Raw genomic sequence first — 11,358 nt, forward strand, 5'->3', positions numbered from 1 at the left:
GAGGGGGAATAGGGAGGGAATGGAATGAAAACTATAACTGAGCAGGGTTCCTGTTATACCCATGGGGTGAGGTGTTCATGGGGATATTAATTCATTTACTCAACAGAGCGATTACAATGCATGTAATGTGTGTTTTTGAATGGGCAGTACAGGATGCTCGGGTTTGCCCAGTGCGCAGAGGTCCTGTCTCAAAGCAGACCAAAACTTGGAATTTTGTCTTTAAAGAACCACCTGCCCCCACCTGTGTTCCCGCACCCTCCCCCCACCCCCACAGCCTCTGGCGTTTGCCTTCTCCACCTTTAGCATCTGGTTGGCTCTTCTTTCTTTTTCTACCCACTCTTCCTTGGCAAAATCTGGCTCAAAAAATAAGTTTTGATAAATTTAAATTAAGGAAAGAATGTCTAATTGTGAAATTCCAGGCATAGGTAAGCAGCTAAGTTTCTTCCTCTGCATCCTTTTCTGCCCTAACCTTTTCCTCACTCCCCCATTTTCTGTGCTAACATTGTTTAAACTCAAGAAAACAAACCCAGTTTGTCCAAGGATGAACTCAGACCTGGACTAAAGGGTTTGAACCACATTGTCATGGAGTCCTGATTCCAACTTGCTTGACCTTCCCCTTTCTTCTTCAGGAATCCAGAATTGGCTGATTCTCTTCTGCCTTAACTCACTGTAAGCTTTACCTTATGTCCATAGGGCCAAGTCCAGTGCTTTGGGCAAATGGAATAAATGTTTATTAAATAAACAATAACCAAAAAAAAAAACCCAAACCAAAAAGCAGGTAGAGTAAGGCTTATTTCTTTAACTTTTCTGCCTTGTTATTCTCCAGGGCTGTTGCCTTCTTGTTTTATTTCAGAAACCTGGAGTGTGGTAGGCACTCTCCAAGACGGCCCCCAGTGATCCCCGCCTCCGCCTCCTGGTAGTCCACTCCTTTATGGAACCCAGACAGGTTTATGCGACCATAGGCAGATGGCACAAGTGATGGTATAGCATGGCTGAGATTACGTTATAAGAGACTGCAGCTCCTATCTTGGGCACTCTCTTGTTTTCCTCCCTTCTCTCTCTCTCTCTCTCTCTCTCTCTCTCTCTCTCTCGACTCTGTTGCTTAGGGAGTGTAAGCTGCCATGTTGTAAGAGACCTCTGTGGTGAGAGACCCATGTGGTGAATAACTGAAGCCAGCAAGAAATGAAGACCTGCCGCCAACCTTAGGACTGGGCTTCAAAGCCGATTCTCTAGCCCAGGTAGAGCTTGACTGAAATGTCATAAGAGACTCTGAGCTAGAATCACCCTAGCTAAGCAGCTAAGCAGCTCCTGGATTTCTGGGCTTCAGGAACTTGACCTACTAAGTTTTGAGGTTATGCGGTAATGATAACTAATACAGGGAGGCAGTAAAGCATAGGGGCTTTAGAGTTCAACTCAAGTTTGAATTACAGGTCCGCATCTTACTAGCTATACCCTGAACAAATTCTTGAACATCTCTGTGCCTCAGTTTCCACATCTGTAAAATGGTGTTGACCACAACTGCCTCAGAGAGGCGAGCTGAGTGACAGCTGCCCAGTAGGAGATGTCCAGCATCTCTTGCCCTCATGGGCAGGTGATGAGGGGGTCCTCTGAGCTCCAGTCAGTGCCGGGAAAGATACACCCCACACAGTGTCACACCATTTTGGTTGGTTGACTGATTGCCACTGCTATCTTGCATTTCAAGATATGTGTATGAACTGGGAAGCTTCCAGCAATTCCTAAACAATAAAATTGCATAGGATGGAATAGAAAAGAAAGTCAAAGTCCATTTCCATAGCTTGAGCCCACTGCTTGGTTTATTTAGTTCTAATCTGATTTCTTTCCTATTCTGGATATATGAATTGGCGCTTACTCCCATTTATTCAATATGCTTTGTGCCAGACTCTTATACTTATTGACATATTTACTTCTCATAATAGTCCTATATGACATTTATATAAATGCATACTGTACTACTATTGTTCCCATTTTACTGATGGACAAACTGAGGTGCAGAGAGGTTAAGCATCTTGCCCAATGTCAGACAGCTAATGAGTGGCAGAACCCAGATTCAAACTTGGGCAATCCAGTTCCAGAATCTGTGCTGTGAATTACTAAGCTATATTACATCTCTTTGTCTTTGTGCTTCCGTAACTGAAAACTCCTGTTTTGTTGTCTGACTACCATCCCCCGGTGGCCAGAACAAATTAAAGGTGTTCCTGGACAATCAATCCAGTGGTAGAGTGACAGACAGCATGGTGAGTGAAAGGGGCATACTGGCTTTGGAAATGAACCTGAGTTCAGTTCCTGGCTCCTGTGTGCACCTAGCAAGTTACGTCGCCTCTCTGAGCCTCAGTTTTCTCATCTGTGAAACAGGAACAGTAATAACGATTCTACCTTTTGACCTTTAGGGGGAGCTCAAGGATGCCTTATACCTCAAAGGGCCCTCAGATGTGGAGAGACTCAACTCAGCAGTTGGCAGCACTGGAAGGCAAGGATTTCCAAGTGCTATGGGAAAGCATTTGCACTAGTATTGCCAACAATCCCAGATTGCCCAGGAATAATGGAATTCCCGGACATGGGACTTTCAGTGCTGAAACTGGGACAGTTCCAGGCAAACCAGGCTAGTTGGTCACTTTAGGTTGAGCCCTGAGCCTTTGAGAGAAAACCATCTTTTTGAACTCTTTTTCTCTTTTCTCCAGTGGGGCTGATGTGAAGGGAGAAAGAAGGCTGGGTACAGAGCTTTTAAATGGAAAGTGGTTAAAGACAGCAATCTGGCTTTTGTTTTTACTTTTTGGGGGTAAACAGGTTTATTGAGATATAATTCACGTGCCATACAATTCCCCCATTTAATGTTCAATTCATTAAATTTTAGTGTATTTACAGTGTTGTGCAAACATAACCACATTCAATTTTATAACATTTCACCACCCCTAAAAGAAATCTCATATCCTTTAACTATCACCTCCCAATCCCCCTGTCACCCCCAGTCCTAGGCAACCACTTATTTTCTGATTCTATAGATTTGCCTATGCTGGACATTTCGTATAAATGGAATCATATGATGTATGGTCTTTTGTGCTGATTTCTTTCATTTAGCATAATGTTTCCAAGGTTCATCTGATACTGATCAAAAGTGGTGGGTTCTCTGCCTGATGAGATCAAATGACCAACTCCTGAAAAACTGGGGTTTCAAAGAGAAAAAGTTTATTGTTAAGTATGAAGCAGGCGATCAGATGGCTTATCAGCCTAGAAATCTGTCTCCCCGAATTGTAGTAACTCTGATAGTTTTATAGTATCAAAAGATGGGCAAGTATGTTTCTTGAAGATGATTGTATAATGATATAGCTTTCACAGTATGACTGTGTGATTGTGAAAACCTTGTGTCTGATGCTCCTTTTATCTACCTTATCAACAGAAGAGTAAAACATATGGAATAAAGATGAATAATAGGGGGAACAAATGTTAAAATAAATTTACAGTGAAATGCTGGTGATCGGTGAGGGGGAGGGGGAGGGGGTAATGGTATGTACGAATATTTTTCTGTTTTCTTTTTATTTCTTTTTCTGAATAGATGCAAATGTTCCAAGAAATTATCATGATGATGAATATGCTACTATGTGATGATATTGTGAATTACTGATTATATATGTAAATGGAATGATAAAAAATTACGAATGTTTGCAGTTGTTTGGTGCTTTTTTGTATTTTTCAAAATTTTTAAAAATTAATAAAAAAAAGATGAGCAAGTTTTAGGATAATGAGTTAGTGATGAGCTAATTATTGAGCGTGACCAGATTGATGGCATGCTTAGTTACAGAACGTATGTAAGAAAATGGTGGCCTTAATATGATAATGGGCATGATTTTTAGTATTAGAATGAGATATAGGCCACTTATAGGTTAAAGTTTAAGTAATCACACATGTCCATTGGGCCGATTTTAGTTAGATCCAGTTTCTGTGGATAGTTTAGAAATTGGGGTAGATTAGTTCTGGGCTTACTTCTTTCGTTAACAAACATTAGAGGCAATCATTTGTGATCATGAGACTCGAACATTGAAAAACAAGATTAGGGGGTACAAAGGGGGCTAGTCACAAGGTTTTTATAATCATAAGATAAAGGCTATATAGTTATACAGCCATTATCAGAGATCACGGCAGCTAAGCACAGTTCAGCAACCTCAGGCATTTCCCTCTGGTCATTTTACAATATTTGAGAAAGTAGGAAAAGCATCTATATAATGATTCAGTAATCGTATTTGTTAATTCTTAACTCTTGATTACACATCCATGCTGTAGCATTATCAGTACTTCATTCCTCTTTTTGTCGTTAGAGAACTTGTGGGTTTACAGAACAATCATGCATAAAATATAGGATTCTCACAAACCACCCCACCACCCACACCTTGCATTGGTGTGCAACACCCATCACAATTGATGATAGCACACTTTCACAACCACACCATTAATCAAAGTTCATGGTTTAACCCAAGGCTCGCTGTTTGTGTGGTATAGTTCCATGGATTAAAAAAAAATTTTCTGTTACCATAGTACAATCTAACATTTCCCCCTTTTAATCATTTGCAGATATATATTTCAGTGCTATCAATTGCATTTACAATGTTGTGCTACCATCACCACCATCCATCACCAAAACATTTCCATGGTTCTAAATAAGAATCCTGTACATTTTAAGCCTTAACTTACCATTCCCTCCCCTCCCTCCCCTCCATCCTGTGATAACCATAACCCAGATTCTAACTCTATGAGTTTGCTTATTCAAATTCTTCCATATCAGTGAGATCGTACAATATTTGTCCTTTTGTGTCTGGCTTATTTCACTCAACACAATGGCTTCAAGGTTCATACATGTTGTCACATGTGTCAAGACTTCATTCCTTTTCAGGACTGAATACTATTCCATTGTATGTATATTACAAAGCAATGAAAGAAAAAGAGCAATAGTTTTCAAAACACTCTTCAACAAGTAGTTACAGGACAGATCCCAGAGTTTGTCATGGGCTACAATACCACCCTCTCAGATTTTTCCTTCTAGCTGCTCCAGAACATTGGAGGCTAGAAGGAATAATTATATGTATTTTTATCATCACAATTGACTTTTTTTTCTTTTTTGTGAAAAATAACGTATATACAAAAAGCCATAAATTTCAAAGCACAGGGCAACACTTAGTTGTAGAACAGATTTCAGAGTTTGGTATGGGTTACAGTTCTACAATTTTAGATTTTTACTTCTAGCTGCTCTAAGATACTAGAGACTAAATGAGATATCAATATAATGACTCAGCAGTCATACTCATTTATTAAGCCCTACCTTCTCTGTATAATTCCACCCTCACCTTTGGTCTTTCTCCCACTCTTTAGCAGCCCATTCTAACTTTTTCATGTTGGGAGGGGCTGTCAATAATTTGGGGTAGGGAGATGGAACCAGCTGATGTTCTAGAGAGGCTGGGCCCTCTAGGTTTCAGGACTTATCTGATCCAGTGACCCATCTTGAGGTAGGTTTTGGATAGTTACCCTAGTGCACAGAACCTTTTTAGAATCTTATATATTGCCCTAGGTGTTCTTTAGGATTGGCTGGAATGGTTTTGGTTGGGGGTTGGCAAGCTGTGATAGGTAGTAGTGTCTAACTGAAGTTTGCCACCAATAATGAGTGGGTGTTGTTATTTCTCCACATTCTCTTCAATACTTCTTATTTTCCATTTTTTTTTAAATAGCAACCATTCTAATGGGTGTCAAGTGGTATGCTATTATTGTTTCAATTTGGATTTCCCTGATAGCTAAAGATGTTGAGCATCTTTTCATGTGCTTTGTGGCCATTTGTGTTTCTTCTTTGGAGAGATATCTGCTCAAGTCTTTTGTCCATTTTTTTAATGTTTATTTTTTTGGTTGTTCAGTTGAAAGTTTTTTTTTATATATACTGCATATTAATCCTTTATTGGATATGTGGTTTCAAAATATTTTCTCCCTTCTTGTAGGTTGTCTTTTTATAATCATGATAAAGTTCTTTGAGGAATAAAAGTTTTAAATTTTGATGAGATCCCATTTATCTATTTTTCCTTTTGTTGCTTATGCTTTGGGTGTAAAGTCTAAGAAACCATCACCTAGAACAAATTCCTGAAGATGCTTCCCTATATTTTCCCCTAGGAGTTTGATATTTCTAGCTCTTTTATTAAGGTTTTTGACATTTTAAGTTGATTTTTGCATATGATATGAGGTACGGGGTCCTCTGTTTTTTTGTTTTTTGGGTTTGTTTGTTTTTTTTTGCCAGTGGAGATCCACTTTTCCCAGCACTATTTGTTGAAGAGACTATTCTTTCCTAATTGAGTGGTGTGATGGTTAGGTCCTGGTGTCAGCTTGACCAAATGATGATGCCCAGTTGTCTGATCAAACACCGGCATGACCATTGCTGCAAGGATATTTCATGGCTGGTTGATAAACTGAAAGGCTGATGTATTAAATCATCAGTAGTTGGTTGTATCTGTGGCTGATTGCATCTGCAATCAACTGAGGCACGTCTTCCACCAATGAGATAATCTGACCAGTTGAAGGCTTTTAAGGAAGTAGAGAGACTCTTTCACTGCTTCCTCAGCCAGTGAGCCTCTCCTATGGAGTTCGTCCAGACCCTTCACCAGAGCCGCCAACTTCACAGCCTGCTCTGCAGATTTTGGACTCTTCCATTCCCGTGGCTATGTGAGAAACCTTTATAAATCTCGTATTTACAGATCTCTACTGTTGGTTTTGTTTCTCTAGAGAACTCTGGCCAGAAAAGCTGCTAGTTTTGAGTGGGGACCAGAACAAGAGGAGGGTCTGTGATATGTCCAGGCTACTGTGCAAGCTGCTCTGCCCCTTGGTCTATATAATCCAACAGATCTCATGGTGCTGGAAATGCCAGTGGCAAATAGGGACGCTGTCTGGAGCCTTTGACAGGCCCCTGAAAGAATCACAATGCAGACACTTAAGAGTTTGGAGCAAAGCCTTACCATCTGCTGCAGATAATTACTCTCCTTTTGAGAAACAGCTTTTAACCTGCTACTGGGCCTTAGTAGAGACTGAACGTTTAACCATGGGCCACCAAGTTACCATGAGACCTGAGTTGCCTATCATGAGCTAGGTGTTGTCTAACCCACCAAGCCATAAAGTTGGGCATGCACAGCTGCACTCCATCATAAAATGGAAATGGTACATATGAGATAGGGTCAGAGCAGGTCCTGAAGGCACAAATAAGTTACATGAGGACATGGATCAAGTACTCATGGCCCTCACTCCTACCACGTTACCTTCTCTTTCCCTGATCAGAACTATGGCCTTCTGGGGAGTTCCCTACAGCTATTTGACTGAGGAAGAGAAAACGTGGGCCTGGTTTACAGATGGTTCTCCATGATATGCAGGGACCACCCAGAAGTGGACAGCTGCAGCACTACAACCCATTTCTGGGATGTGCTTAAAGGACAGTGGTGAGGGGAAATCCTCCCAGTCGGTGAAACTTCAAGCAGTGCTTGGAAGAGAACTGGCCAGAGGTGCAATTGTATATTGACTCATGGGCTGTTGGTAATGGTTTGGCTGGATGGTCAGGGGACTTGGAAGGTACGTGATTGAAAAATTGTTAACAAAGAGGTCTGGAGAAGAGGTATGTATAGACCTCCTGAGTGGGCAAAGAACGTGAAGATATTTGTTTCCCATGTGAATGCTCACCAGAGGGTGACTTCAGCAGGGGGAGGTTTTAATAATCAAGTGGATAAGATGACCTGTCCTGTGGATATAAGACATCGTCCTTCCTCAGCCACTCCTGCCATTTCCCCGTGGGCTCATGAACAAAGTGGGCATGGTGGTAGGGATGGAGTTTATGTATGGGCTCAGCAACATGGACTTCTCCTTACCAAGGCTGACCTGACTACAGCCACTGCTGAATACCCAATTGCCAGCAGCAGAGACCCACACTCAGTCCCCGATATAGCGCCATTCCCCAAGGTGATCAAGCTGCTACCTGGTGGGAGGTTGGTTATACTGGACCACTTCCATCATGGAAGGGGCAGCAATTTGTTCTAAATGGAATAGACACATACTCCACATATGGGTTTGCCTTCCCTACATGCAATGCTTCTGCAAAAACTGCCATCCATGGACTTACAGAATGCCCTATCCACTGTCATGGTATCCCACACAGCATTGCTTCTGATCAAGGAATCCACTTCACAGCAAATGAAGTGCAGGAATGGGTACATGGCTCATGAAATTTTCTAGTCTTACCATGTTCCCCATCATCCAGAGGTTGATAGAATGGTGGAATGGCCTTTTGAAGACCCAGTTACAGTGCCAGCTAGGTGGCAATATCTTGCAGGGCTGGGGCAGTGTTCTCCAGGAGACTGTAAATGCTCTGAATCAGTGTCCACTATATGGTGCTGTTTCTTCCATAGTCAGGATTCACGGGTCCAGGAATCAAGGTTGGAAATGGGATTGGCACCACTCACTATCACCCCTAGTGATCCATGAGGAAAATTTTTGCTTCCTGTCCTTGAAACCCTAACCTTGGCTGGTCTACAGGTCTTAGTTCTGAAAAGAGGAGTGGTCCTACCAAGAGACAGGACAATGATTCCATTAAACGGGAAGTTAATACTGCTACCTGGCCACTTTGGGCTTCTCATGCAACTGAATCAAGAGGCACAAAAGGGGATTGCAGTTCTGTCTGGGGTGATTGATCCTGACTATCAAGGGGAAATAGGACTGCAACTACACAATGGAGGTTAAAAAAAAGCATACTCGGGATACAGGAGATCCCCGAGGGTGTCTCTTAGTACTACCCCGCCCTGTGATTAAAGTAAATGGAAAACTTCCACAGTCCAATCCAGGCAGGATTACCATTGACCCACAAACTTCAAGAATGAAGGTTTGGGCCAGCCCACCTGGCAAAGAACCACAGCCAGCTGCTTGTTGAGGGCAAAGGGAACATGGAATGGGTAGTAAAAGAAGGTAGTGATAAAATGCACTATGACCACATGACTAGTTACAGAAACAGGGACTGTGATGGTATGGATATTTCCTCCTTGTTTTGTAATGAGCGTGTTTGCATTTATACGTAAGCAAGTATCTTATTTTCCTCTTATCATATGACATAAGTTGTATTGCTCATGTTATAGTATTTAAGTCATAGGATATAAAGTTTAAGAGTGAATGTTACCAAAGGACTTGCACTGTATTCTGGAAAAATATAGTGCATTTCCAGTTGTATGCAGGACAGTTGAGTATTGTTAGGTGAAACATATGTCTATTATTGTGTTCTATTTGGAAATTAAGCATGTTTCAAAGTGATGTGTATAGCTGCCAAGTTGACAAGGGGTGGACTGTGATGGTCAGGTTCTACTGTCAACTTGGCCAAGTGATGATGATGCCCAGTTGCCTGGTAAGGCAGGCACTGGTCTGACCGTTCCTATGAGGATATTTCATGACTGATTGATAAACTGGAAGGCTGGTATATTAAATCATCAGTCAGTTGATTGCATCTGTGGCTGATTACATCTACGATCAAGTAAGGTGTGTCTCCCACCAATGAGCTAATCCAGTCAATTGAAGACTTTAAAAGAAGCAGAGACTTTTTCACTGCTTCTTCGGCCAACAAGCCTTTCCTGTGGAGTTTGTCCAGACCCTTCACCAGAGCTGCAAGCTTCAAAGCCTGCCCTGTGGATTTTAGAATGGAATCTTCCATTCCAATGGTTGTGTGAGATTATAAATCTCATATTTACAGATCTCTCCTGTTGGTTCTATTTTTCTAGATAACCCTGACTGATATAAGTAATCTTTGCCACCTTGCTGAAAATCAGTTGGCTGTTAATGTGAGGGTTGATTTCTGAACTCTCATTTCTATTCCATTGATCTATATGTCTGTTCTTGTGCCTGTGTCATGCTGTTTTGATTACTGTGAGCTTGTAATGAATTTTAAGATCAGAAAGTGTGAATCCTCTATTTTCATTCAACTTTTCCAAGATGGCTTTTGGCCCCTTACCCTTTCCATATAAATTTGTTTGGGGCCCCTTACCCTTTCCATATAAATTTGATGATTGGCTATCACATTTTTACAAAGAAGGTTATTGGAATTTTGATTGGGATTGAGATGAATCTCTAAATTGCTTTGGGTAGTATTGACATCTTAACAATATTTGTCTTCTAATCCATGAACACAGACTATCCTTTCATTTTTTTTTAGATCTTCTTTAATGTCTTTTAGCATTGTTTTGTAGTTCTCTCTGTACAAGTCCTTTACATCATTAGTTGGATTTATTCCTACATATTTGATTATTTTAGTAGCTATTGTTAATGGAATATTTTAAAATTTCTTCTCCTAATTGTTCATTGCTTGTTTATAGAAACACTACTGATTTGGGGGTGTTTATCTTGTACCCTGCCACATTGCTGAATTCATTTATTAGGTTTTGGAGCTTTACTGTGCCTTTTTCAGCGTTTTATGTATATAAGATCATATCACCTGCAAATAAGTAAAGTTTTACTTCTTCCTTTCCAATTTGAATGCCTTTTATTTCTTTTTCTTGCCTAACTGTTGTGCCAAGAAGGTCCAGCATTATGTTGAATAACAGGGGTGACGGTAGGCATCCTTATCTTGTTCCTGATCTTTGAGGGAAAATCTTTGGTTTTTCACCATAGGATGTTAGCCAATGGGCTTTTCACGTGTATCTTTATCGTGTTGAGGAAGTTTCCTTCTATTCCTAGTGTTCTGTATTTTTATCAAGAAGGGGTGCTATATTTTGTCAAATGCCTCTGCTGCATCGATTGAGATGATTATCCAGTTTTTATCCTTCATTCTGTTAATGTGGTATATTATGTTAATTGATTTTCTTGTGTTGAACCAATTTTGCATACCAGAGATAAATCTCACTTGATCATGATGTATAATTCTTTTAATATACTGTTAGATTCAGTTTATTAGTATTTTGTTAAGGACTTTTGCATTTAGATTTATGAGATTTTGGCCTGTACTTTTCTTTTCTTGCAGTGTCTTTATCTAGCTTTGGGATGAGGGTGATGTTGGCCTCTAGAATGAGTTAGGGAGTGTTCCCTCCTCTTCACTTTTTTTAAAGAGTTTGTGTTGAATTGGAGTTAAGTCTTCTTGGAGTATTTGGTAGAATTCCTTTGGGAAATTATCTGGTCCTGGACTTTTCTTTGTTGGGAGGTTTTTAATTACTGATTCCATTTCTTTACTCATAATTGGTTTGTTGAAATCTATTTCTTCTTGACTCAATGTAGGTAATTTGCGTGTTTCTAAGAATTTGTCCATTTCATCTAGGTTGTCTAATTTATTGGCATACAATTGTTCATAGCACAATTATGGTC

Source organism: Tamandua tetradactyla, chromosome 8 (assembly GCF_023851605.1).
Source record: "Tamandua tetradactyla isolate mTamTet1 chromosome 8, mTamTet1.pri, whole genome shotgun sequence".
Classification (NCBI taxonomy): domain Eukaryota; kingdom Metazoa; phylum Chordata; class Mammalia; order Pilosa; family Myrmecophagidae; genus Tamandua; species Tamandua tetradactyla.